Raw genomic sequence first — 25,082 nt, forward strand, 5'->3', positions numbered from 1 at the left:
GTGACCCAAGCATGACAATATAAAAATAACCATATAAACATATGGTTTCTACTTCGCGGATTTTCTTATTTCGCGGGTGGCTCTGGAACGCAACCCCCGCGATGGAGGAGGGATTACTGTACTCTGAGGTGAGAGTGGGTTAGGGTGGTCAAACCTGTTAAAGAAGATGTTCATTTGGTTTGCTCTCTTCACGTCTCTCTCGATGGTGGCACCCCGCTTCGAGCTGCAGCCAGTGATGATCTTCATCCCATCCCACACTTCCTTCATGCTGTTGTTCTGCAACTTCTGCTCCAGCTTTCTCCTGTACTGCTCCTTCGCTGCCCTGAGCTGGACTCGGAGTTCCTTCTGCACGCGCTTGAGCTCATGCTGATCACCGTCTTTAAAGGCCCTTTTCTTCTGGTTCAAAAGGCCCTTGATGTCACTTGTAATCCATGGCTTGTTGTTAGCATAGCAGCGTACTGTTCTTACTGGAACTAAAGTGTCCATACAGAAGTTGATGTAGTCAGTAGTGCAGTCAACAACCTCCTCAATGTTCTCACTATGTGATCCCTGCAGGATATCCCAGTCTGTAGTTCCAAAACATTGTCTCAGAGCATTCTCAGCCTCCGGGGTCCACTTCCTGAATGATCGTTTTGTTACAGGTAGGACTCTCACTTTTGGTTTGTAGTGAGGCTGAAGCAGAACCAGGTTATGATCTCCTTTCCCAAGCGCACGCAGCGGGGTGGCACTGTATGCGTCTTTAACGTTCGCATACAGTAAATCAATAGTCTTATTTCCCCGGGTGTTACAGTCCAAATACTGGGAGAATGCAGGTAATGTTTTGTCCAGCGTCACATGGTTAAAGTCTCCAGCGATTAGCACAAGTGCCTCGGGGTGCTGCGTTTGTAACTTAGCAACAGCAGAATGGATGATGTCACTCGCTATCTCCACGTCCGCCCGAGGAGGAATATACACGATGACAACAATGACTTGTCCAAACTCTCTGGGCAAGTAATAGGGACGCAGACTTATGGCCAACAGTTCGATGTCCCTGCAGCAAGTGGAGATTTTGACTTTAACATGTCCAGAGTTACACCACCGTGTATTAACATAGAAAGCGAGTCCTCCTCCTTTGTGCTTCCCACAGGTACTTGCGTCTCTGTCCGCTCTAACGGTGCTAATCCCGGGTAGCTCCACATTAGCATCTGGGATGGTGTTAGTTAGCCACGTTTCGCAGAAACACAACAAACTGCATTCTCTGTAGGTTCTGACATTTTTCACCAGCGCAGCCAGTTCGTCGATCTTATTTGAGATTGAGTTCACATTCCCCAGAATAACAGAAGGCACAGAAGGCTTAAAACGCCACTTTCTCGCAAGCTGCTTCATTTTTAGCTTAGTGCCAGCTCTGCTGCCACGATACCGCCTTCTTACCTCGTCGGGTAAATAGGGAACCACACCGATACTGGCATTTGTTCTCAGCGCCCGAAGTTGAGTACTTGAATAGGCGAGTCTCGGCGTGTTAAAATCCATGCCCATGTTGTAAAAGTAAGCGTGTCCAGGGAACGAATCCACATAAAATAAAGTGCTAGGAGTGATCAATAAATAAAATAGAAAAATAAAAGTAGAAAAATACACATACACATACAGTCATACACGGAGCTGCTGAAAAGGCTGCCACTCTCGGCGGCGCCGGATGTATATATATGACAGGGCAGCTGATGGAACGGTCCTTATGGATGACACTGCAATTGTGACCCGCAGGGCTGGCTACTTTGAGCATTTGTTCAACGCTGATCCTCCGGCGAGGATGTTGGATGTCTCTGGTCCACAGTTCTTGAGGCTGATCCTCCAATTAGCTGTGGACCACCCAGTCTCACTGAGATGGCACAGGTGGTGAACCAGCTGAGGAGGGGAAAGGCTGCAGAGTTCTCTGTTATCCGGGGTGAACTTCTCCAGGCTGGTGGTAAGGCCATCCTCCTGGCATTGCAAGCAATCTTTGCTTCTATTTGGGAGACTGGCATCATCGCGACTAACTGGAAAATGGGACTTGTCATCCCTATCTGGAAAGGGAAGGGTGATCGCCTGGATTACAGCAACTACAGGGGGGTAACACTGCTCTCGGTGCTGGGTAAGGTCCTTGCTAGGGTTGTCCTAAATAGGATCTGTGATCACTTGCTCGCCTACCAGCGACTGTAACAGTCTGGTTTTACGCCTAAGAAGTCTACCATCGACTGCATCCTGGCACTGAGGGTTCTCATAGAGCGCAAATGCGAATATCGGCAGAGTTTCTTTGCAGCCTTTGTCGATTTTCACAAAGCGTTCGACTCATTTGATCAAGCTGCCCTGTGGGACTTTCTGAGTGTTCGCGGGATCCCCTCGAGGTTGCTGGATATCATGGTTGGCCTTTACACTGGTACTGTGAGTGCTGTGCAGAGTGGAGGCAGGACCTCTGCGTTTTTCCCAGCTGATTCTGGGGTTCGTCAGGGGTGTGTTCTGCTCCTACTCTGTTCAATGCTTGTATAGACTGGGTGTTGGGCTAGGTCGTGGGGTCCAGCGGCTGTGGGGCATCTGTTGGTGAAGAAAGATTTACGGATCTTGACCTTGACGATGCTGTGATCTTTGTGGAGTCAATGGAGGCTCTGATCTGGGCGCTCGAGAGACTGAGTGAGGAGTCTAAGTGTCTGGGCTTGCTAGTGTCCTGGATAAAAACCAAAAGCCAGGCCTTTAATGACCTCTTGGGTACAGCCATCAGCAGTGTGTCTGTTTTGCGGTGAGAGTGTCGACCTCGTCAAGAGGTTTACATAGCTTGGCAGTGACATTCATGTCTCTGGTGACTCTTCCTGTGAAGTCAGTAGACGGATTGGGAGAGCATGGGGGTTCATGAGGTCGCTGGAAAGGGGTGTGTGGCGCTCCCGATATCTATGCAAAAGGACGACGGTGCAAGTCTTTAGAGTCCTGGTGCTTCCTGTCTTACTATATGATTGTGAGACATGGACGCTATCCAGTGACCTGAGGTGAAGACTGGACTCCTTTGGTACTGTTTCTCTCTGGGAAATCCTTGGGTACAGTTGGTTTGACTTTGTGTTGAATGAGCGGTTGCTCATGGAGTCCCGAATGAGGCACATTACCTGCATTGTTAGGGAGCGTCAGTTACGGCAATACGGCCATGTGGCGCGTTTCCCCGAGGGTGATCTGGCTCGTAAGATCCTCATTGTTGGGGACCCAAGTGTCTGGACCAGGCCAAGGGGTCGCCCACGTAACACCTGGCTGCGGCAGATAGAGAGTCATTTCCGGAGGGTGGGACTGGACTGAGTGTTTGCCTGGGGGGTTGCCAACTGGGATCCCGAGCTGTTCCGACGTGTAGTGGATGTGGCAACGCACTGTACCAGTGCATGCTCCCCAACTTGAACTTGAACTTGAACTGGAACCTGCACTTTACCTTTGAAAAGAATCATGGCTGGTTTGACTGAGTTTCTAAACTCTTTTGGGATTCCACCTAACGGGACGACACGTGGAAAATGCATCCCGAAACAACCGCAGGCTCCCAGTGCTGTAGCAGTTCGCTGTAAAAGAGAATCCAAAATGATCGCGGACATGCTGTAAGCGCCTGCCGTTGATGGGTGATACATGGAAAATTATAAATGCAGGGCACAGTATTGCAGGGCACTTGGCCCGACCCTGCCTGACTACTGTGTCTGTGTATAGGAGAGAGGCAGATCACGCTACAATATATAACATAATTCAGGATAGGTTTCTCTGTTTGGAATTTTAGCACAGGCAAACCGATCTCCATCATCAGCAGTTAATTATTTATTTTGGAATGTAACCAATAAATGCATGTGAGGTAAACCCCATTTTTGAAATTCGATCGTGTAAATGTATGCTCTGGTTTTGACTGAACACCATTTCGATTCTGTGTTGCATCGCTTCTCCGTGATCATAAATATACATTGACCGAACTGTGGTTTCTTCGAAATTAAACTTGTCGTAGCTTTAATTGTTGCGGGACCACAGATTCTCATAGCGTGTGGTCCATTATTGTGTAAATCTACGTTTTGAGCATTGAATGATGCAAACGCGAAACGATTATTGTACATTCGGATATTTTGCCTGTAGTTTTTTTTCTTTTTTTTGGATTTCACTATCACCAAACAACAATTTTTTTAATTCTCACGGATACGGCTCTTCATTGGGAAGAAACACTACTTTTCCCTGATGGCAACACAAATTAGATGATCTACAAGTCATCTTAAACTTTAAAGCCTTACAATATGTACATACTTCTGACATATCACCTATGTCCATATGTTCGATCTCTTTTTGCTGTTCCGTTATTTCACCGAGTAATTTCCTTTTTTTTCGCTAACGATCTTTACTATCTTTTTTTGTTACTTACGCACACTTATATACACATACACACACACACACATGTATATACAGTATATGTATATATACATACAGTTAGGTCCATAAATATTTGGACAGAGGCAAGTTTTTTTCTAATTTTGGTTCCGTACATTACCACAATGAATTTTTTTTTTTTTATTAATTTTATTGTAATCATTCCATACATATGGATTAATTCATAACAAAAAAGAATTAGACAAATCAAACCCCACCCTTGAGAAGGAGAGCTTAGCCAAAGGAGAATTACATAGGGCTTTTTCCATCCATCCATCCATTTTCCAACCTGCCGAATCCAAACACAGGGTCACGGGGGTCTGCCGGAGCCAATCCCAGCCAACACAGGGCACAAGGCAGGGAACCAATCCTGGGCAGGGTGCCAACCCACCACAGGACACACACAAACACACCCACACACCAAGCACACACTAGGGCCAATTTAGAATCGCCAATCCACCTAACCTGCATGTCTTTGGACTGTGGGAGGAAACCGGAGCGCCCGGAGGAAACCCACGCAGACACGGGGAGAACATGCAAACTCCACGCAGGGAGGACCCGGGAAGCGAACCCAGGTCCCCAGGTCTCCCAACTGCGAGGCAGCAGCGCTACCCACTGCGCCACCGTGCCGCCCCATAGGGCTTTTTAATAGGGCAAAAATAAACAAAAGAAAGGAAGAAATATATATAGGTAAATAAAAAAAAATGGAGAAGGGAAATAAAACGGTAATAATTATTTCTCTTATTCTAAAATAATATTGATTAGATCCTGCCAGGTTTTGAAAAAAATCTGTACAGATCCTCTAGCTGAGAATTTGATTTTTTCCAATTTCAAATAATATAAAACATCGGTTTCCCACTGACTTATCAGAGGAGAGTTAGGATTCTTCCAATTTAACAAAATAAGTCTGCATGCCAAAAGAATGCAATCACCGTTTGCTTGTCCTTCTCCACTTCAAGTCCGTCTGGAAGAACCCCGAACAGAGCTGTTAATGGGTTAGGAGGGATTGTGACCCCAAGGCTGTCTGAAAGGCACTTAAAAATTTTGGTCCAACATGATGTTAGTTTGGTGCAGGCCCAAAGCATGTGACCCAGTGAGGCAGGAGCTTGGTTGCGGTGTTCGCAGGTTGGATCTTGCCCTGGAAACATTTTGGACAGTTTTAAGCGAGACAAATGAGCTCAATATATAATTTTTAGTTGAATAATTCTATGCTTTGCACATATGGAGCTCGAGTGAATTCTCTGCTTTGCTACCTTCCACTCCTTTTCTGATAGATTGATTAAGAGATCTTTTTCCCAATGTCCTCTTGGGTCTTTGAAAGGAAGGGACTCTAATAAGATTTTATATATTGCGGAAATGGTGTTTAATTCCTCGAAATTGAGCAGTATTTTTTCCAGCATGGTGGAGGGTATGAGGTGAGGAAAATTGGGCAGTTTCTGTTTAACAAAGTTTCTAATTTGAAGATACTGAAAGAAATGTGTAGTTGAGAGGTTGAATTTGTAACGTAATTGTTCAAAAGATGCAAATATGTTGTCTATGTAAAGATCTCTGAGCATTTTAATCCCAAATCTTTTCCACGTATTAAAAACTGGATATGTTTGCGAGGGTTGAAAGAGGTGGTTCTCTTGCAAAGGTGCCACGGATAAAAGATTTTCCATCTTAAAATGCTTTCTAAGTTGGTTCCATATTCTGAGTGAGTAAATTACAATTGGGTTATTAGTATATTTGCGATAACTTGTATTTATTGGAGCGCAGAGCAGGGAGTATAAAGAGGTACTACAGGATTTTACTTCTATTGCGGACCAAGCCTGTGTATGTTCATTTATTTGTGTCCAGGTTTTTATGGCTTGTATGTTTGCTGCCCAGTAATAAAACTGAAAATTAGGTAAAGCCATGCCACCTTCTGCCTGAGGTCTTTGTAGGGTCGCTCTTCGGATACGTGGGTGTTTTGAGTTCCAAATGAATGAGGTTATTGTGGAATCTAATTGTTTCCAAAACGATTTATTGATATATATTGGAATGTTTTGAAATAAATAAAGAAGTTTAGGAAGGATATTCATCTTAACAACGTTAATTCTTCCATCTAGAGTGAGATGAAGGGTTGACCATCTATGCAAGTCTTGCTTAATTTTTTCCATACAGACGGCAAAATTTTGTTAATAAAGAGCTTTATGTTTACTTGTGATATTTACCCCTAAGTATTTAAACTGATCTGCTATGGTAAAAGGTAGGGTGTCCAATCTAATATTATATGCTTGTGAATTCACTGGAAAGAGTATACTTTTATTCAGATTAATTCTGAGACTATTATCTTTTGAAATTCTGTGAGTGCTATTAAAACTGCAGTGTTTTCTGGGTCTGATATATATAAAACCATATCATCTGCATATAGAGAGATTTTCTGTTCCAGTCCTTCTCTGATAATCCCCTTTATCTGATAAGAACTTCGACAGTGAACCGCCAGTGGTTCAGTGGCAATTGCAAACAGCAATGGTGACAAGGGACATCCTTGTCTGGTGCCACGTTCTAGCTTAAAGTAGTCTGAACAAATGTTGTTAATACAAACTGAAGCTTCTGGATTGGTATACAGTAGTTTGATCCATGCACAAATATTCGGGCCAAACCCAGATTTTTCCAATGCAGTGAAAAGGTAGTTCCATTCAGTCATATCAAATGTTTTTTCTGTATCTAATGATAGTAATATCTCTGGGGTGTTTGATTTTGCTGGTGAATATATAACATTAAACAAGCATCGGAGATTGGAAGGTAGGTGTCGGCCTTTAATAAATCCAGTTTGATCCTGTGATATTACCGAGGGCAGCACTTTCTCCATCTTTCTAGCTAGAATTTTTGAGAGTATCTTAACATCATTATTCAGGAGTGAAATTGGTCAATATGATGCACATTGTAACAAGTCCTTATTTTGTTTAGGAAAGATGGTGATTAATGCTTGACGAAATGTTTGAGGTAGTATTTGGTTGTTTCTAGCTTCTGTAAATGTTGCCAATAAGAGGGGAGCTAGCTGAGTGGAGAATTTCTTATAAAATTCTACAGGGTAACCATCAGGGCCTGCTGATTTCCCGCTTTGAAGTGATTTTATAGCATCTAGTAATTCTGTTAGCGTCAGAGGTTTATCCAGTTCCTCAGCGCTTAAAGCATCTATTTGTGGTGTCTGTAATGTATCCAGAAATGCATTAGATTGTGTGTTGTCTTCTTTGAACTCAGTAGAATATAAGGATTTATAATAATCTCTAAATGTGTGCATTATATGGTCAATGATTTCTTCTCCATTTGTGTTGGTGATTACTGGTATTGCATTGCGAACTTCTTGTTTGTGAATTTGTTGAGCTAAAAGCTTATTAGGTTTTTCTCCATGTTCATAGTAATGATGTCTTGACTTATAAATAAGTTGTTCAGATGCTTTAGTTGTCAAGATGTTGAGTTCTGTATGCAGGGCCTGCCTTTTCCTGTGAAGAGCTTCATTAGGATGCCTGGCTTGTTCTTCATCTATTCTAGTAATTTCACTTCTTAGCTCTGATACTTTCTTGTTTTCTAATTTATTTCTGTGGGAGAGATATGAAATAATCTGTCCTCTTAAGAAGGCCTTTAGAGTTTCCCAGAGTGTTCCTGCAGAATCCTCTGTGGGCGTGTTTGTCTCTAGGAAGAAGCTGATTTGTTTGGATATAAATTCCGTGCAGTTTTCGTCTGCTAATAGAAGAGGGTTAAGACGCCATCTATGAGTTGAGTGTGAGGGGCTTAATGATTTTAGCTCCAAAACTAGAGGGGCATGGTTGGAGATAACAATTGTGTCGTATTTGCACGATTTAATCGTAGGCAGGAAATTATCTATATATATAAAGAAGAGTTGGGATCCGTGTGACTGTGTTTGTGTGTTTGTGGAGGGACGGAGAGTTAAGGCGGGTGTTGGAGTCACGTGATCATCTCCCCTCCCATTCACCTCATTTCATTCACTTCATTTCGCTCCGAGCTGAGCTCCGCAGCTGACGCGGTCTTGCCGTCCTTTCTCCTTTACTGATTTAGTTTAGTAGACGCGGTACTTACTGAATAGTATTTTTTCCTTTAGTGTTTCTTAGTGTTTAGTTGACACGGTGTTGCGATTTAGTGTTACTTTCTACTTCGTTTTTGTACTTTAGTGTTTAATATTAAATAATAATAATTTATTACATTTATATAGCGCTTTTCTCAGTACTCAAAGCGCTAAAATAGTGAATGATACTTAGCTAATAGCAGTGTAGAAGCAGCACAGCACAACGGAGCCGGAAGGACAGGCGGGTGTGGTAGCGTTGGTGAGCGGCGATAGCAAGCAGCAGAAAGCAAAGCAGGAGGAGGAAGCAGGATTTGGATGTTCCAATACACAGCCATAAACAGTAACGCTTGGTAATTTCAGGCATGATCGCACCGGAGCCATAAGCCATAAACCAGGTTAGTATGAACATCAGATCACTTCCCGGTCGTAGGGTACTGTAGGATGATACTGGAGCAGATCAGCATAGCGAATATAATCACGGAGACAGATCATCCCGAGGTGCTAGATCGCCAGGTACAAAGAAATGTTCGTAGGTCTCGTCCCGTGATCCACAGACTCAGCTGTTCCCAGTAAAGTGGAGTCCATAAAATCTGTAAATATTAAGCCAAATCCATGCAATTCGAGTCAGCTGTATCCACGAACTATACATACAATAAACGAAATAAAACAAGCGTAAGAAAGTGCAGAATTAAGGCGAATTTTGCGAAAAGTGTTGTTAACGGGGAGGAGCGGCAACAACAAGTGTGCGCCAGCGTCCTCTCACCTGCTATAATAAAGCAGTTACAATAAAGACGTTTAGTAGACTTTCACTTTATCTCATTTAGTGTTCTTCCCGGCGGTGTTGCCGTTTTTTAGTGTTAGTGTCTACTAAGTGTTTGTGTTTAGTGTTATGGAAGGAGTGATCTTACCACTGTCAGATTTTGCAATGAATGAGTTGGTAAATAATGATTATTTATCAACAGATCACATGAGCAAATTTAACGAAATTTTAGCTGCGCATACAATTTTCCAACCTCAAGAGGTTTTGCTAATGTGGACTCCTGACATACCTATAATGCCCATTCCACAAAATGCAAAACATGTTCAAATATTACCTTCTGCAGCTACTGAACGAGTGACTCACTGGGTGTGTACCTATTATGATGGTGCTGTAATTCATGTCTATGACAGTTTAAACGCTGATAAAAAATTCAACCTCACCGAAGAGCAGCTTCGTTTCCTTCATGCTCAGTTTCCTTACAAACCTCCCATAGTTTATGAAGATGCACATCAACAATTAAATCATACAGATTCTGATGTATTCTCAGTTGCATTTGCTGTGTGTATTTCTTTAGGTATTGACCCAAGTGATCAGGTTTTTACTATTTCTTCAATGCGAAATCACTTACAAATAATTTTTGTTACTCGACAATTGCTTCCATTCCCTGTCGAAAGTAGCCGACGGGCGACACCAGTTACAAGTATTCAGTGTGTTCAAAGACCTGTACGAAGTACGGCCACTAACACAGTCACTCATAAAAGGGGAGATGACTCGGTGCAGGAAAAGGGTATCGAAACTACCTTGGAAGACATGCAATCAACGAGGCGATTAAACGGATCTCAAGAGACGTCTTCTAGGTTGGAAAAAAAGCACTTGGCTGCCAAAACTTATTTACATATACTGTATATATATATATATATATATATATATATATATATATATCTCAAACACAGGAAGCTCTGCAGTCTACTTGTGACTTTACGCTGTAGAAATATAAGTAAATAAATCAAGGTAAATAACATTCGATCTTGATTCTATATTAATAACATTTAAATGTTTCTTATGTAAAGACCATCACAAACAGGACTTTGCACGATACATTGGTGAGCTCTGTAAGCCGTGCTGTTTCATTGAAGGACAGGTGTGGGGCAGACTGACTGGCAGGATGACACCCGACCTTATGCTGCATCCAAGCGGTGCCATCTTTCACCTTTACGCCTGGTGCAGCTGCATTCTTACATGTGAGTGGATGTTTCTCGTAAGGAGGGCTTCTGTTCTTTTTCTCCGGTGTAGAACCCTCATCCTCATCTGAGTTCACCTCTGTTATAGCACGTCTTTATTTGAAAACAGCAGTGTCAGATCGGGGCGAGCGTGATCGCAACTGAGGGGATAAAACTGAATAAAAAAAATGCTAACCTTTACAAGTACCATACATTTACACCGGCTGTTACAGACTCAAATCAAATGTATGTTTTTATTGTAGAATAGTAACAATAAGTGCAGCTCACTATGCAAAATGTTTATTTTGGGACACAGGAATGCTTGAACCCGCGACCTTTTGAATAGGAGTCAGCAGTACTTACTGCTGTACTACCAAAGCAGTCAGGACAATGACGTTACACTAAACCGATTTCTTTTTCTCTGGTTATAGTCTTGAATAAAAGCGTACTTGTTCTGTTATATTTGTACCTTTTTTTGAAAGTGCTTATTTGATATTTGGTCTTCACACATTATATACTTCATGTCAAAATTTTGTCGTTAGTGCTATAACAGGAAAAAAAGTTTTCCTTTTAGATATGTGTTCAACATTTCTTGAATTTCCTGTCATGCTACATCTTTGTAGACACAGAACACACAGGAAATGCATATATTCCAAATAACGAGATATTATTTACACTATACAACTCCCGGCAGCTCACACGCAGGTAAACAGACTTGAGCTGATGGGATAGCAGGCTGCTTGCGCACATTTACAACACAAAAGATGCTGATGGAGAGGTGCAAACGGATTTAAAGTGGGCCGGGATTTCGAGTTTTTTCGCAGGCTTTGGTAATTCTAGTGTTAATACCCAACTTCTCATGTTTGACCTTATCTAAAGCACTCTAAAAGTCAAGATAAATATAATATTTTTGATCATATTCTTGTGTTGTCTACTACTTAGTAAAACATGACCTTCTTCGCCTGAACCCTCATTGAGTATTTGTTCACGTTGTTGTATCAGCGACATGTTCATGTAGAGTTTGAAGAGCCAAGGCCCTAAAACTAACCTATTTCCGTATAGTAGTACTTTAGACATGCAGTGACTTAGTCATGGAGAATATTCTCAATTTAAATCTTCATCTCTCAGAAAGCATTTATTAAAATAATGGTGCACAGGAAAGAACCATCTGTTTTATATTTATGCCACTGCTATTTTTTAAACATAATAATAATAATTATAATTATTATTATTATTATTATTATCTTACATCATTGTTGGATTTTGCGAGATTTTTTCTCTCCTTAAATTGTTTATTTATCCTTCTTCCGCAGGTGTCTTTGCAATGCACATCACTCCAGGATCCCTAGAAGTGACAGGATGTGACCTGCAGGACGTCACTGTGTTCACCTGGTAGCGGCAGTACCTTGGGGAGCCCCCAGTGACTTTAGGATCTCATAACAGCAGGTGACTTCTGCCACCCAGATTCTTTATCACCTCTCTTCAGGCCACAATGAATGACAGTGACTGGAAATATGATTTTAATACTTGAAAATGTCACCAAAGCTGATGCTGGAGCATAGTATTGTGTGAAGAAAGAAGATCAAATATCAGTGTTTGGAAAAGACTTATGAAGGTATGTGAGCTAATAACATATCGTCATTGATTTGAGTAGATGTATTTAAAAGTGATTTGCTTATTTAAGATAAAGTAAGATAAATTCAAAACACTGGCAGCAATTATGTCTGCCATTGCTAGCAGTGCAGAATCCATGTAAGTTAAAGACACAGTTTCAATTATGTTGATTGGACAATTCAAGTAAAGATTAATTAATTAGCACAGTTTTGTGGATTTAAAAATCAGCTCATATAAACTCATGCGAATGATCAAAAATGCCAGAACTTTATTGAAGTCAATTTGAAATAAAAATCAAACACACAAATCTTGAACCTAAACATGAAAATACAAATCATGGACTCATGCATATGCAACTGTAAGGCACAAGAAAGGCAATTCCTATAAGAGTAAATATCATGTTTAGTCTTAGAATTATTATTACAGATAAATCAAAACACTTGTTATTTTTGTTTTAACAGTGTTCTTACAATGCTTAAATCTGAAAAACGTATTGCTTCCATATACTTATTATTGTAAGATACAGAAAATCAGACAGGTCAGTCAACAAAGATTTGGGGTATCAGCCAGTAACCCTATTTAAAAAAAAACAAAAAAACGTAAGAACCAAAGCTGCACACGTGGGTACAGAATCGTCTTGCTGTGTATTTTTTCTTGGGAGAGTCCCAGGCTGACGCTATTCTCCTCTTTTATCCTCTTTATTATGTAGACTTTAACAGAATGGCTCAAATCTGATTTTTTTACTGCACTGTCAGATACAGCAGTTCAGCACTTCCTCCCCTTTTACATCTGTAACTCCCTGCATGTAGGCAGAGAAGAACAAGAAGGAGAAAGGAGTTACCGTTTTAAGTCTGGATCATTGATAATATGACCCACTTATAAGGAAGCAGATTGCAATGTGAGTGTTGGCTATACAGTTTTGCTTGAATGTTTGTGAACCCTTTAGAATTTTCTGTATTTCTGCATAAATATGACCTAAATCATCATCAGATTTTCACTCAAGTCCTAAAAGTAGATAAAGAGAAACCAGTTAAACAAATAAGGCAAAAATATTATACTTGGTCATTTATTTATTAAGAAAAATGATCGAATATTACATATTTGTGAGTGGCAAAAGTATGTGAACCTTTGCTTTCCGTATCTGGTGTGACCCCCCCTTTGCAGCAATAACTGCAACTAAATGTTTCCGGTAACTATTGTCAGTCCTGCACACTGGCTTGGAGGAATTTTAGCCCATTCCTCCGTACAGAACAGCTTCAACTCTGGGATGTTGGTGGGTTTCCTCACATTAACTGCTCGCTTCAGGTCCTTCCACAACATTTCGATTGGATTAAGGTCAGGACTTTGACTTGGCCATTCCAAAACATTAACTTTATTCTTCTTTAACCATTCTTTGGTAGAACAACTTATGTGCTTAGGGTCGTTGTCTTGCTGCATGACCCACCTTCTCTTGAGATTCAGTTCATGGACAGATGTCTAGACATTTTCCTTAGAATTCTCTGATATAATTCAGAATTCATTGTTCCATCAATGAAGGCAAGCCGTCCTGGCCCAGATGCAGCAAAACAGGCCCAAACCATGATACTACCACCACCATGTTTCACAGATGGGATAAGGTTCTTATGCTGGAATGCAGTGTTTTCCTTTCTCCAAACATAGAACTTTTTGGTTTAAATGAAAGCGTTATTTTGGTTTCATCCGTCCACAAACATTCTTTCTGGCCTTCTGGTTTGTCCACGTGATCTTTAGCAAACTGCAGATGAGCAGCAATGTTTTTTTTTTTTTTGGACAGCAGTGGCTTTCTCCTTGCACCCCTGCCATGCACACCATTGTTGTTCAGTGTTCCCCTGATGGTGGACTTGTGAACATGAACATTAGCCAATGTGAGAGAGGCCTTCAGTTGCTTAAAAGTTACCCTGGGGTCCTTTGTGATCTCGCCGACTATGACACGCCTTGCTCTTGGAGTGATCTTTGTTGGTCGACCACTCCTGGGGAGGGTTACAATGGTCTTGAATTTCCTCCATTTGTACACAATCTGTCTGGCTGTGGATTGGTGGAGTCCAAACTCTTTAGAGATGGTTTTGTAACCTTTTCCAGCCTGATGAGCATCAATAACTCTCTTTGTAAGGTCCTCAGAAATCTCCTTTGTTCGTGCCATGATACACTTCCACAAACATGTGTTGTGAAGAGCAGACTTTGATAGATCCCCGTTCTTTAAATAACACGGGGTGCCCACTCACACCTGATTGTCATCCCATTGATTGAAAACACCGGACTCTAATTTCACCTTCAAACTAACTGCTAATTCTACAGGTTCACATACTTTTGCCACTCACAAATATGTAATATTCGATTATTTTCCTCAATAAACAAATGACCAAGTATAATATTTTTGTCTCATTTGTTTAACATTAGAATTACGAAAGCCTACGAAAAACTCATAAATCCGTCCCACCTTAAATCACTTCTTAAATCCGTTCACACCTCTCCGCCATCGTCTTTTGTCTTCTAAATGTGCAGATAAAGACAAGCTGCAAGCAGCCAGCTATTCCATCCCCCCATCAAATTAGAACGTGCATGAAAGTCTCTCAGCTGAAGCCTTGATTGATTATCTGGGAGTGAAGTGGAGTTTTAGAGTGGAAATAATTGATCAATATTTGGAACACACGCATTTCATGTGTGTTCCGTTTCTACAGTAATCTGTGTAAATACATTTTTAAAGCAGAAACGTTTTTTATATTCTAGTAGTAAATGACAAAATGTAGGCATAAACTATATAATGTATGAAGCCTGAAGTCCAAATATCAAGAAACACTTTCACAAAAGGTACAAAAAAAAAAAAAAAAAGCCGCGGCCAAAAAAAAGCCGCCTTAGTGTGCGACATTGACACTCATTTAGTGTGACTGTCACCGTGGCGCGACAGTATCAGTTGCTGACTGGGAATCAAAAGGTCACGAGTTCGATCCTGCACGACTCTCTTTTGAGAAGTGAACTGCTCTTATTTTTACTATTTTAGAATAAAAAGATACATTTGATTTCAGTCTGTAACAGCCGGTGTAATTTATGATATTTGTAAAAGTTAGCTTTGTTTTTGTTTGTTTTTTTTTTTATTCACTTTTCATTCTTTCAGTTGTGTTCAGGATCCTTCCCTACCCCATCTGACACTGCTGTTTTCACATATAGATAGATAGATAGATAGATAGATAGATAGATAGATAGATAGATAGATAGATAGATAGATAGATAGATAGATAGATAGATACTTTATTTATCTATCTATCTATCTATCTATATTTATGTGAAAACAGCAGTGTCAGATGGGGTAGGGAAGGATCCTGATGCGCTATAGCTCTGCAGTGTATCACGATACATACGACTTCGTGTTTTTTTCCCCCAATCTTGCCAGTCCCCACATGTTGCTGTATGCTGTTTCTTTTGTACTCCAGGACATGCAGAGGAAAGCATAGTAAAGAGCAGTAACTTCAGCGCTATATGCAATCATCAGACACTCCCCATCTGACACTGCTGTTTTCACATAAAGACGCGCTATAGCTCTGCAGTGTACTTGTGACTGCAATCTCGTACCAATGCTTGTGAACTGAAGTGTCTACATGCACTTTTTGTGGCATTACACGTGTATTTTTTGAGCATGCCCATGTGTCTCAGAAATTAGGGTTAGGGTTAATCAACAGAAATAACCGCGATCGACATTTTAAACTTAACGATTTACAGTGCATACCAATATATAAATTTTATGTCCGTTTGAGGTTACAAAGAAAAAAAAATACACTCTCTCACCAGCGGGGAATCGAACTCGGGTCTCTGAGGCACAGCAGGGCTACTGCGCTCTGAGTCATCAAATCTTAGCGTTACGCCACAGAAGGTGTTGTATCATTCTTGAACCTTTTGTGAAAGTGTTTATTTGATGTTTGGACTTCAGGCTTCACACATTCTATACTTTATGCCTACATTTTGTAACATTTATTACTAAAATATGAAAAAGTTTCTGTTTTAACAATGTGTTTACACATATTACTGTAGAAATGGAACACACATGAAATGCGTGTGTTCCAAATAATGATCTATTATTTCCACTCTAAAACTCCAGCAGTTCACTCACTCCCAGATAATCAAACAAGGCATGAGCTGGGAGACTTAGTGAATGTTCTGCGACGGTGGGGGATGAAATAGCCGGCTACTTGCTGCTCGTCTTAATCGGCACATTTAGGAGACAAAGGAGAGGTAAGAACGGTTTTAAGGTGGGCCGGATCTACGAGTTTTTTCGTAGACTCTGGTAATTCTAGTGTTAACTGGTTTCTCTTTATCTACTTTTAGGACTTGAGTGACAATCTGATGATGTTTTAGGTCATATTTATGCAGAAATACAGAAAATTCTAAAGGGTTCACAAACTTTCAAGCACAACTGTAAACCAATGCAAACTGAAAGTGCTAGATGTGTACTTTTAAGATGGGACATAAACTCGTAGCTACACTCGGCACCTTTCTGGTCTGCTCTCTTCAGGATTTGGTGGCAGAGTTGGCACTCCAGCCACCATAAAAACCTCACATTGTTCCATTCCATCTGAACTAGTGTGGTGCTGAGGTGTCACCCGTTGCATGGCTGGACTCGGGTCCTAATCTGGGATCCTGAGTTGGTTTGTCATGCGGTGGGCGCTGCAATGCGCTGTATCAATGTCTCCTCCTAACCCCTCTGTCTCTCTCTTCAGGATGGAACATGGCAAGTAAACTTAAGTCAAAGTCACATTATGCAACTTCAAGTCAGGGGCTATGTCAGATTTGCTCGTCTCATTGTCGGACCATTAAAGAACTGAAAATCTCTCCCCATGTCACATTTACTAAGTGCTGACCTTCTAAGACAGTCAACAACAGAAACAATTTATTTCTTGTAAGCCACAAATCACACAAGAAATCCTTCAGTGGCCTCGAATGGGCCCTGTTTTTGACAACCCCCCAGCCTTAACTTATACTTGTATCTTTTATGAAAGTGCTTATTTGATATTTGGACTTCAGTCTGCACACATTATACACTTCATGTCTACATTTTGTCGTTAGTACTAAAACATGGAATAAGTTTGTCTTTTAGGTATGTGTTCTACATTTCTGTCATCCTACACTTACATAGATCTTTGTAAACACGGAACACACGTGAAATGCATGTGTTCCAAATAACGATATATTTTTTAGCCTATACAGCTCTACCTGACTCCCTGATAAACAAAGCTTCAGTTGGGAGAGGTATTTGCAGTTTCTCCAGCGGTGGGGTTTGTAGGGGTTTGGATGGGGGGGGGGTTGTGGTGTGTGTTGGTGGTATAGCAGGCTGCTTGGGATTATTGACACATTTACAAGACAAAAGGCGCTGAATGGAGATGTGCGAGTGGATTTAAGGTGGGCCGGATGTACGAGTTTTCTCGCAAGCTTTGGTAATTCTAGTGTTAATGAGCAGGCACTTTATTCTTCGTTCATTTAACATAAAAAGTGACATCCATCCCATCTTCAAGTCTTTGATGGCCAGAGTGGTTTGTTGGGCTGGTAACATCACTTCCAGAGAGGCCCACCAAATCAACAGACTAATTAAAAGGGCAGTCTCGGTTATAGGATGCACTCTGGACCCCATGGAGGTTGTAGTGAAGAAGAGGATGAAAGCAAACCTGAGTGCCATTATGAACAATGCTGCACGTCCTCTCTGTGACACACACACACAGGCAATGAACTATTCAGCAGAAGTGTGTCAAACACGACTGGGGTCCTTTATACCAGCACTAATATGTATGTATAGCACCTCACTGGGCTCTTATTTTTCTTTCTTTTGCTGTGCGTTCAGACTAGTGTATGTGTATCTATCTATCGTAACAAAAGACAAAGAAGTTGGGCAAAGGTTTGCGGCACCGTGGTGAACCCCATGTAACTGGAAGTAAGCAACATTTAAAAAAAAAACAAACACAAGTATGTCTTTTCAGATTGGACCCAACAAGTTAACTGGCTCAAAATTGTGCTTAAGCAGGCCTTATACAGCCCAGGCAGGAAGGGGCAGGTCCAGGAGGGAGGGTGGGATGAAAGAAGTGACGTCAGAAATGATAGGCTTGTCAGTCTTCCATCTTGCAGAGGGAAGATGAGAGAAGGCATTGCAGAACAGCGCCAACCCCTGTTTTGGCAGGTAATCACTAGAACCCTTCTATATTATGCGCATGCCCATGACATTATCTATTATATAGTGCCTTTTACATGGAGTTGCAGGGTGTTTGATAACCTTGTTCTTAGAATGAAGAAAGACCTGATTTTAAAAAGTTACTATGATCTAGTACATATATGTGTGTGCATAGTTCATTAAAAGTAAAGTTGAAGGTTGAAGAACTGAAGCACCATGTCTATCACCTGCTGTTCTTTTCAGTGTGTGAAGAACTGGACTCGGTCAGCTCTTGCCATCCCCAGAAACATGATGTGACACAATTTTAAAATATGAATCTTATGACTAGAGAAAGTCTCTGAAAATCCATCTAGTAGGGTGGATGAGTGATGATGTGAAAGTGTGACTGGGCTAGCTGACAGACTCTGTGTTTAGCTTGGTGCATAAAGAGCTGGCGCATATTGCTTTATGATATTTGCTTTTTAATTGCTCTGTTGTAAGGTTATATACAGTATATGGTTATTGCACTTTAATCTCTGGGCATGTACTGAAATGCACCACTAGAGGGAAGCAGGTGCAAACAGAATATGCACAGCTGCATTTGTGCACAGAGTGGCTTACTCATTTTTTTGTTTTTTTTTTAATAATATTTTTTCATTTTTTCAGAATCTGTGAAGTTTTAATTTGTTCCTGGGGTCAAATCAAGTGCCTGTCTGTCTTTCTGACGTTCCACATTTGAGTACTGAAAAGAAGCAGAATAGGTGAGAGTTAGTAACAAATTATAACTGTCATACTACTTATGTTTTAGGTGCTGATGACTAACAACAGAGATGGTCTGTACAGTTAATCAGTGGCTCTAGTCAGGGTGCGCTGAACTGAAGTACTGAGTCTTCAGCTGGGATTTGAAATCTGAGACTGAAGGGTCGCCTCTTATAGTAGCAGGCTGACCACTCCACAGTTTAGGGGTCCTGTAACTAAAAGCTCGACCTCCTACTGTTATTTTATTAATCCTTTGAATCATAAGCAGACCAGCATCTTGAAATCTTAATGTGCGCTCTTGATTTGTATGTCACAATAAGTTCAGATAAGTAAGCCGGACCTCGGCCATTTAAGGCTTTATAAGTTTAAAAGAGAATTTTGAAATCTGCCCTAAACTTAACTTGTAGCCATTTATTTGTGGCTGTCTTTTTTTCCCCCGTAACCTTCACTTGTAGCCTTATCACAAAGGATTTGTCCCTTAAATTTAAATTTTGTCCTTATTCTACAGATGATGAGCCAAGCCTCACCTCCCCAGGATCCCAAGACGTGATAGAATGTGACCTGCAGGACGTCCGTGTGATCACCTGGTATCGGCAGTACCTTGGATTAATTCTCTTCACGTCAGAATGACTCATTCCTGTGCAACTGAAAATCCAGTTTTAATCTACTGCAACATGTTATTGTGTGAAGAAAGAAAATCAAAAGAAGAAGAAAAGGTAAGCGTAGGTGAGAAAAATCTGCCATTAGAGAGGATGTATATAGAGGTTGAAAAGTCGGTCAGTCAGTCATTAAGACCTGGAGAAATCTGTGATCCCAGGATGAGAATGAGCTAAGTGACTTCTGATTTTCTTTGAAAAGTGTCTTTGAAGCCTTGTGAAAGAAAACAAACCAAGAGATGAGTGTGGCTGTGCTCAAGAGTTGTGTAGTGTTTTAAAATTGACTTTGTGAGGTCTTTAAATTTTAATAGTTCAAATTTCCTCCCTGAAATGGTCTTCTGGCCTTCTCCCTGCGTCACCTTTGTAGCTGTTTAGACACGTCCTATGAGAAATGCAGTAATTAAGATTGCTGGATTTGCTAGAGGCTCGTTGTTTAATATTGATTAATAATCCAGAGGGACTTCGATACGATGGGATTGTTGGTGACACAGCAGCTCCTGCTGTAGCTCAAATTGCCCTGTCCACCGCTTGAGAAGGGTATCCTCTATCAAGGGAGAAACTCCTCATTCTGAACGCTTCCATACAGAAGCCACTCTCATCGCTGCAGGGTAGTGGAGTCTAAGGACCTGTGAAAGATGTCAAGAGCTTTTAGTGTTCCAGGGGTAGAAGAAGCTGGAGAGAAGGTAACTTTGTGAGTCAATTGGTTTGTCCTAGACAGAGGTTTAAAGTCATGGAAAGCTGATAGACTGATAGCTAAAAAGGGTAGATTTGTGGTGGAAATGTTGACCATAAACCTCAGAGTTGAATGGAAAGTAATAAAATCATTAACGAATTCCTATAGCAGGCTACTGAAGCAAGAGGCGGCACAAGCACATTTGTCAATATATCTTTTGTGTAGAGCCTAGGTAGGAAGAAAAGAATCACTCATCCACCCAGATGTTTAGGTTTTACAAATGGACCATTTTTGATAAGAATAAAAATATTTTTTGTCATTTATAATTGCCACTACCATTACACATCGTCATATATGTACACGGGTCACCTCCCGGACTCATGAGAGGTACACAAGGGTACAATATCACTGACACTATTATCTTTTCTTTCACCCACAGCCCAGAGAAATGGCCCAATGAGTGTTCCCTTGGTCAACAAATACATGAAAACACTTGAATCATTTTCAGACACATACATTTCTCTGTTTATAATTACTAAGGTGATATATGTTAAGCGAAAATGTAAATCATAAGCTATAATAACTGTTTATTTCCAATTTAAGTTGCATCGGATTATGTTAGTGTTGTGTCACAATTTAAGATGGCATCACACTATCCTCTTTGTCAAATTTTCAGGATAACGATACATATGTTCAGTGTGATTAGTGACATTCAATGGCTTTGTTGTTGGTTCTTATCAATTTCCCGGGTTTGACCTCTGATCATTTAAGACTATGCTTCTCTGTTTTCTCCTGGTAATTTTATTCTTAAAATTTGCTACCACCAATTGTCAGTACAGTAACAGTTTATGGTTTTGAATTGACAGAGGTATAGCAGATCATTTTAAGAGTCTTTGCTGACAACATACAACTTGTGCATTGGAATGCTTACGTTGGCATCACGCATTTCACAAATGTGCAAAACAGAGTGTGTTGAAGCAGGCAGGCACGCACAGGCACCCTCAGCCACAAAGAAGACATTTGGAGTCTCAGGACAGGCAGCAGAATCAAGCTTTAATGTACAGCACCCACTAGTGGGCGAACCGTACTTTTATTACAGTTCTTATCATAGAAGCCATTACTCATCCTCATCTGACTCCCAATCATCTTGTAGCCTTAGACTTGCCTCCAATTAGTTCCACCAGTATTTCCCAGCCTAATGAGAATAGTGCTTTCCCAATGTGAACACTCATAAAATTATAATGGCTGGTGACTTTAATTGTGTGTTAACACTAGAATTCCTGAAGCCTACGAAAAAAGTTCTAAACCTGGCCCACCTTAAATCTGTTCGCACCTCTCCATCAGCGTGTTTTGTGTTGTAAATGTGTCGATCAGCACAAACAGCAAGAATCCTGCTATCCCATCCCCCCAGCATCGCAGAAAGCTCTCCCAGCTCAAGCCTTGTTTATCGTGGTGTGAGGTTCCGGGAGCTGTAGAGGGTAAATAATATATAGTTATTTGGAAAACATGCATTTCATTTTTGTTCCGTGTCTACAAAGATCTCTGTAAGTGTAGCATGACAGAAATGTTGAACACATACCTAAAAGACAAACTTTTTTCATGTTTTAGTACTAACGACAAACTTTTGACATGAAGTGTATAATGTGTGAAGACTGAAGTCCAAATATTAAATAAGCACTTTCACAAAAGGTACAAGAATAACAACACAAGTGCGCTTTTATTCAAGACTACAACCAATCATAAAGAAATCAGGTTAGTGTAGTTCTTTGACACGACTGCTTTGTGCTTTATTTTGCCTTATACAATTTCTTGTATTAGGAATTTGTTAGTTTTCGCATACCCCTTGGGGTTAGAGTGCAGGGTCAGCCATTGTACAGCGCCCCTGGAGCAATTAAAGGTTAAGGGCCTTGCTCAAGGGCCCAGCAGAGTAGGATCTCTTTTGGCAATGACGGGGATTCGAACCGGCAACCTTCGGGATACCAGTGCAGATCCTTAGCCTCAGAGCCTTTCTTTCACCATTCCTGCTTTGGTAGTACAGCAGTAAGAGCTGCTGACTCATAATCAACAGGTCACAGGTTCAATCCTGGCTGCTTCCCCTAATAAACATTTTGAGTAGTGAGCTGCTCTTACTCAATTCAGTTTTATTCTCTCAGTCACTTTCACACTGCTAGTTTTCAAATAAAGACGTGCTATAACAGAGGTGAACTCAGATGAGGATGAGGATGAGGGTTCTACATCGGAGAAAGAGAACAGAAGCCCTCCCCGCAAGAAACTTCCACTCACATATAAGAACAACACAGCTGCACCAGGCGTAAAAGCAAAAGATGGCACCGTGTGGGTGCAGTGAGAGGCCCAGCGACATCCTGCCAGTCAGTCTGCCCCACACATGTCCTTCAGTGAAACAGCACGGCTTACAGAGCTCGCCAAGGTATCGTGCAAAGCCCAGTTTTTGATTATGTTCTGTGATGGTCTTTATATAAAAACATTTTATATGTTACTTATATAAAAACCAGATTGAATGTTATTTTCCTTGATTAATTTACTTATCTTCCTACAGTGTAAAGTCACAAATAGACTGCAAAGCTTCCTGTGTTTGACTGACACGGACATGCTGACAAACTGCATGTGTACTGAAGTGACTTTAACTGCAGGTGGTCGCTCCATGCAACTGTTGTTACAGTTCTGCCTTTGTCCAGAAACAGTTTCATAAGTTTTATGACCTTAGTCTCGGAAAGTCTTTCTCCTGTGTGGCGACTGGGATCTGTTCTTGAATAAGATCAAACACAGTAACATTGGGTGCGACAGGAGCTTCCACCTGCAGCTGAAGTCACTCAGAATGTGGAACCAATATAGGAAGTACTTCAAGATAGAGAAGCTGTGATCTGTGGCACCTCTGCATGATAACCACCTTTTTCCTCCCTCTCAAATGTACACAGTTTTTAATGTTTGGATAATGTTCGGGACTAAATCACTTAGAGACCCCTACAGTGCATCCGGAAAGTATTCACAGCGCTTCATCACTTTTTCCAAATTTTGTTATGTTACAGCCTTATTCCAAAATGGATTAAATTCATTTTTTTCCTCAGAATTCTACACACAACACGCCATAATAACAACGTGAAAAAAGTTTACTTGAGGTTTTTGCAAATTTATTAAAAATAAAAAAATTGAGAAAGCACATGTACATGTAAGTATTCACAGCCTTTGCCATGAAGCTCCAAATTGAGCTCAGGTGCATCCTGTTTCCCCTGATCATCCTTGAGATGTTCCTGCAGCTTCATTGGAGTCCACCTGTTGTCAATTCAGTTGATTGGACATGATTTGGAAAGGCACACACCTGTCTATAGAAGGTCCCACAATTGACAGTTCATGTCAGAGCACAAACCAAGCATGAAGTCAAAGGAATTGTCTGTAGACCTCTGAGACAGGATTGTCTCGAGGCACATATCTGGGGAAGGTTACAGAAAAATTTCTGCTGCTTTGAAGGTCCCAATGAGCACAGTGGCCTCCATCATCCGTAAGTGGGGGAAGTTCGAAACCACCAGGAGTCTTCCTAGAGCTGGCCGGCCATCTAAACTGAGCGATCGAGGGAGAAGGGCCTTAGTCAGGGAGGTGACCAAGAACCCGATGGTCACTCTGTCAGAGCTCCAGTGGTCCACTGTGGAGAGAGGAAAACCTTCCAGAAGGACAACCATCTCTGCAGCAATCCACCAATCAGGCCTGTATGGTAGAGTGGCCAGACGGAAGCCACTCCTTAGTAAAAGGCACATGGCAGCCCGCCTGGAGTTTGCCAAAAGGCACCTGAAGGACTCTCAGACCATGAGAAAGAAAATTCTCTGGTCTGATGAGACAAAGATTGAACTCTTTGGTGTGAATGCCCGGTATCACGTTTGGAGGAAACCTGGCACCATCCCTACAGTGAAGCATGGTGGTGGCAGCATCATGCTGTGGGGATGTTTTTCAGTGGCAGGAACTGGGAGACTAGTCAGGATAAAGGGAAAGATGACTGCAGCAATGTACAGAGACATCCTGGATGAAAACCTGCTCCAGAGCGCTCTTGACCTCAGACTGGGGCGATAGTTCATCTTTCAGCAGGACAACGACCCGAAGCACACAGCCAAGATATCAAAGGAGTGGCCTCAGGACAACTCTGTGAATGTCCTTGAGTGGCCCAGCCAGAGCCCAGACTTGAATCTGATTGAACATCTCTGGAGAGATCTTAAAATGGCTGTGCACCGACGCTTCCCATCCAACCTGATGGAGCTTGAGAGGTGCTGCAAAGAGGAATGGGCCAAACTGGCCAAGGATAGGTGTGCCAAGCTTGTGGCATCATATTCAACAAGACTTGAGGCTGGAATTGCTGCCAAAGGTAAATCGACAAAGTATTGAGCAAAGGCTGTGAAAACTAATGTACATGGGATTTCTCAGTTTTTTTATTTTTTAATAAATTTGCAAAAACCTCAAGTAAACTTTTTTCACGTTGTTATTATGGCGTGTTGTGTGTAGAATTCTGAGGAAAAAAATGTATTTAATCCATTTTGGAATAAGGCTGTAACATAACAAAATGTGGAAAAAGTGATGCGCTGTGAATACTTTCTGGATACACTGTATATCGACAACATCTTCACATCCTACAAATAATTACAGTCCAAATGTAACTTTCCAGCAACACATTTCTTTCACTACCTCCAAATTAGAAACTTTCTGGAACAAAAACTGCCCAATTTTCCTCACCTCCCACCTACTTCTATTCCGGAAAAAATATTGATCAGTCTTGAGGACTTGGACAGCATTTCTATAGTGTGTAAAAACATTTTAAAATCCCTT

General features: G+C 41.2%; 1 protein-coding gene and 1 long non-coding RNA gene across 34 annotated transcripts in view; both read left to right on the plus strand.

The window, feature by feature from the left end:
• Nucleotides 1–25,082, plus strand: part of LOC114641392 (C-type lectin domain family 5 member A-like) — a 1,576,682-nt gene that overhangs the window by 935,140 nt on the left and 616,460 nt on the right. The gene's annotated exons all lie outside the window — the stretch shown is intronic.
• Nucleotides 17,809–25,082, plus strand: part of LOC127527385 (uncharacterized) — a 33,412-nt gene continuing 26,138 nt past the window's right edge. Inside the window, exons 1-2 of the long non-coding RNA XR_007934687.1 lie at nucleotides 17,809–18,197; nucleotides 19,435–19,642. This is a non-coding gene — a long non-coding RNA (uncharacterized LOC127527385). The remainder of the gene's footprint in view (nucleotides 18,198–19,434; nucleotides 19,643–25,082) is intronic.

The sequence above is a fragment of the Erpetoichthys calabaricus genome, chromosome 4, assembly GCF_900747795.2.
Source record: "Erpetoichthys calabaricus chromosome 4, fErpCal1.3, whole genome shotgun sequence".
Classification (NCBI taxonomy): Eukaryota; Metazoa; Chordata; class Cladistia; order Polypteriformes; family Polypteridae; genus Erpetoichthys; species Erpetoichthys calabaricus.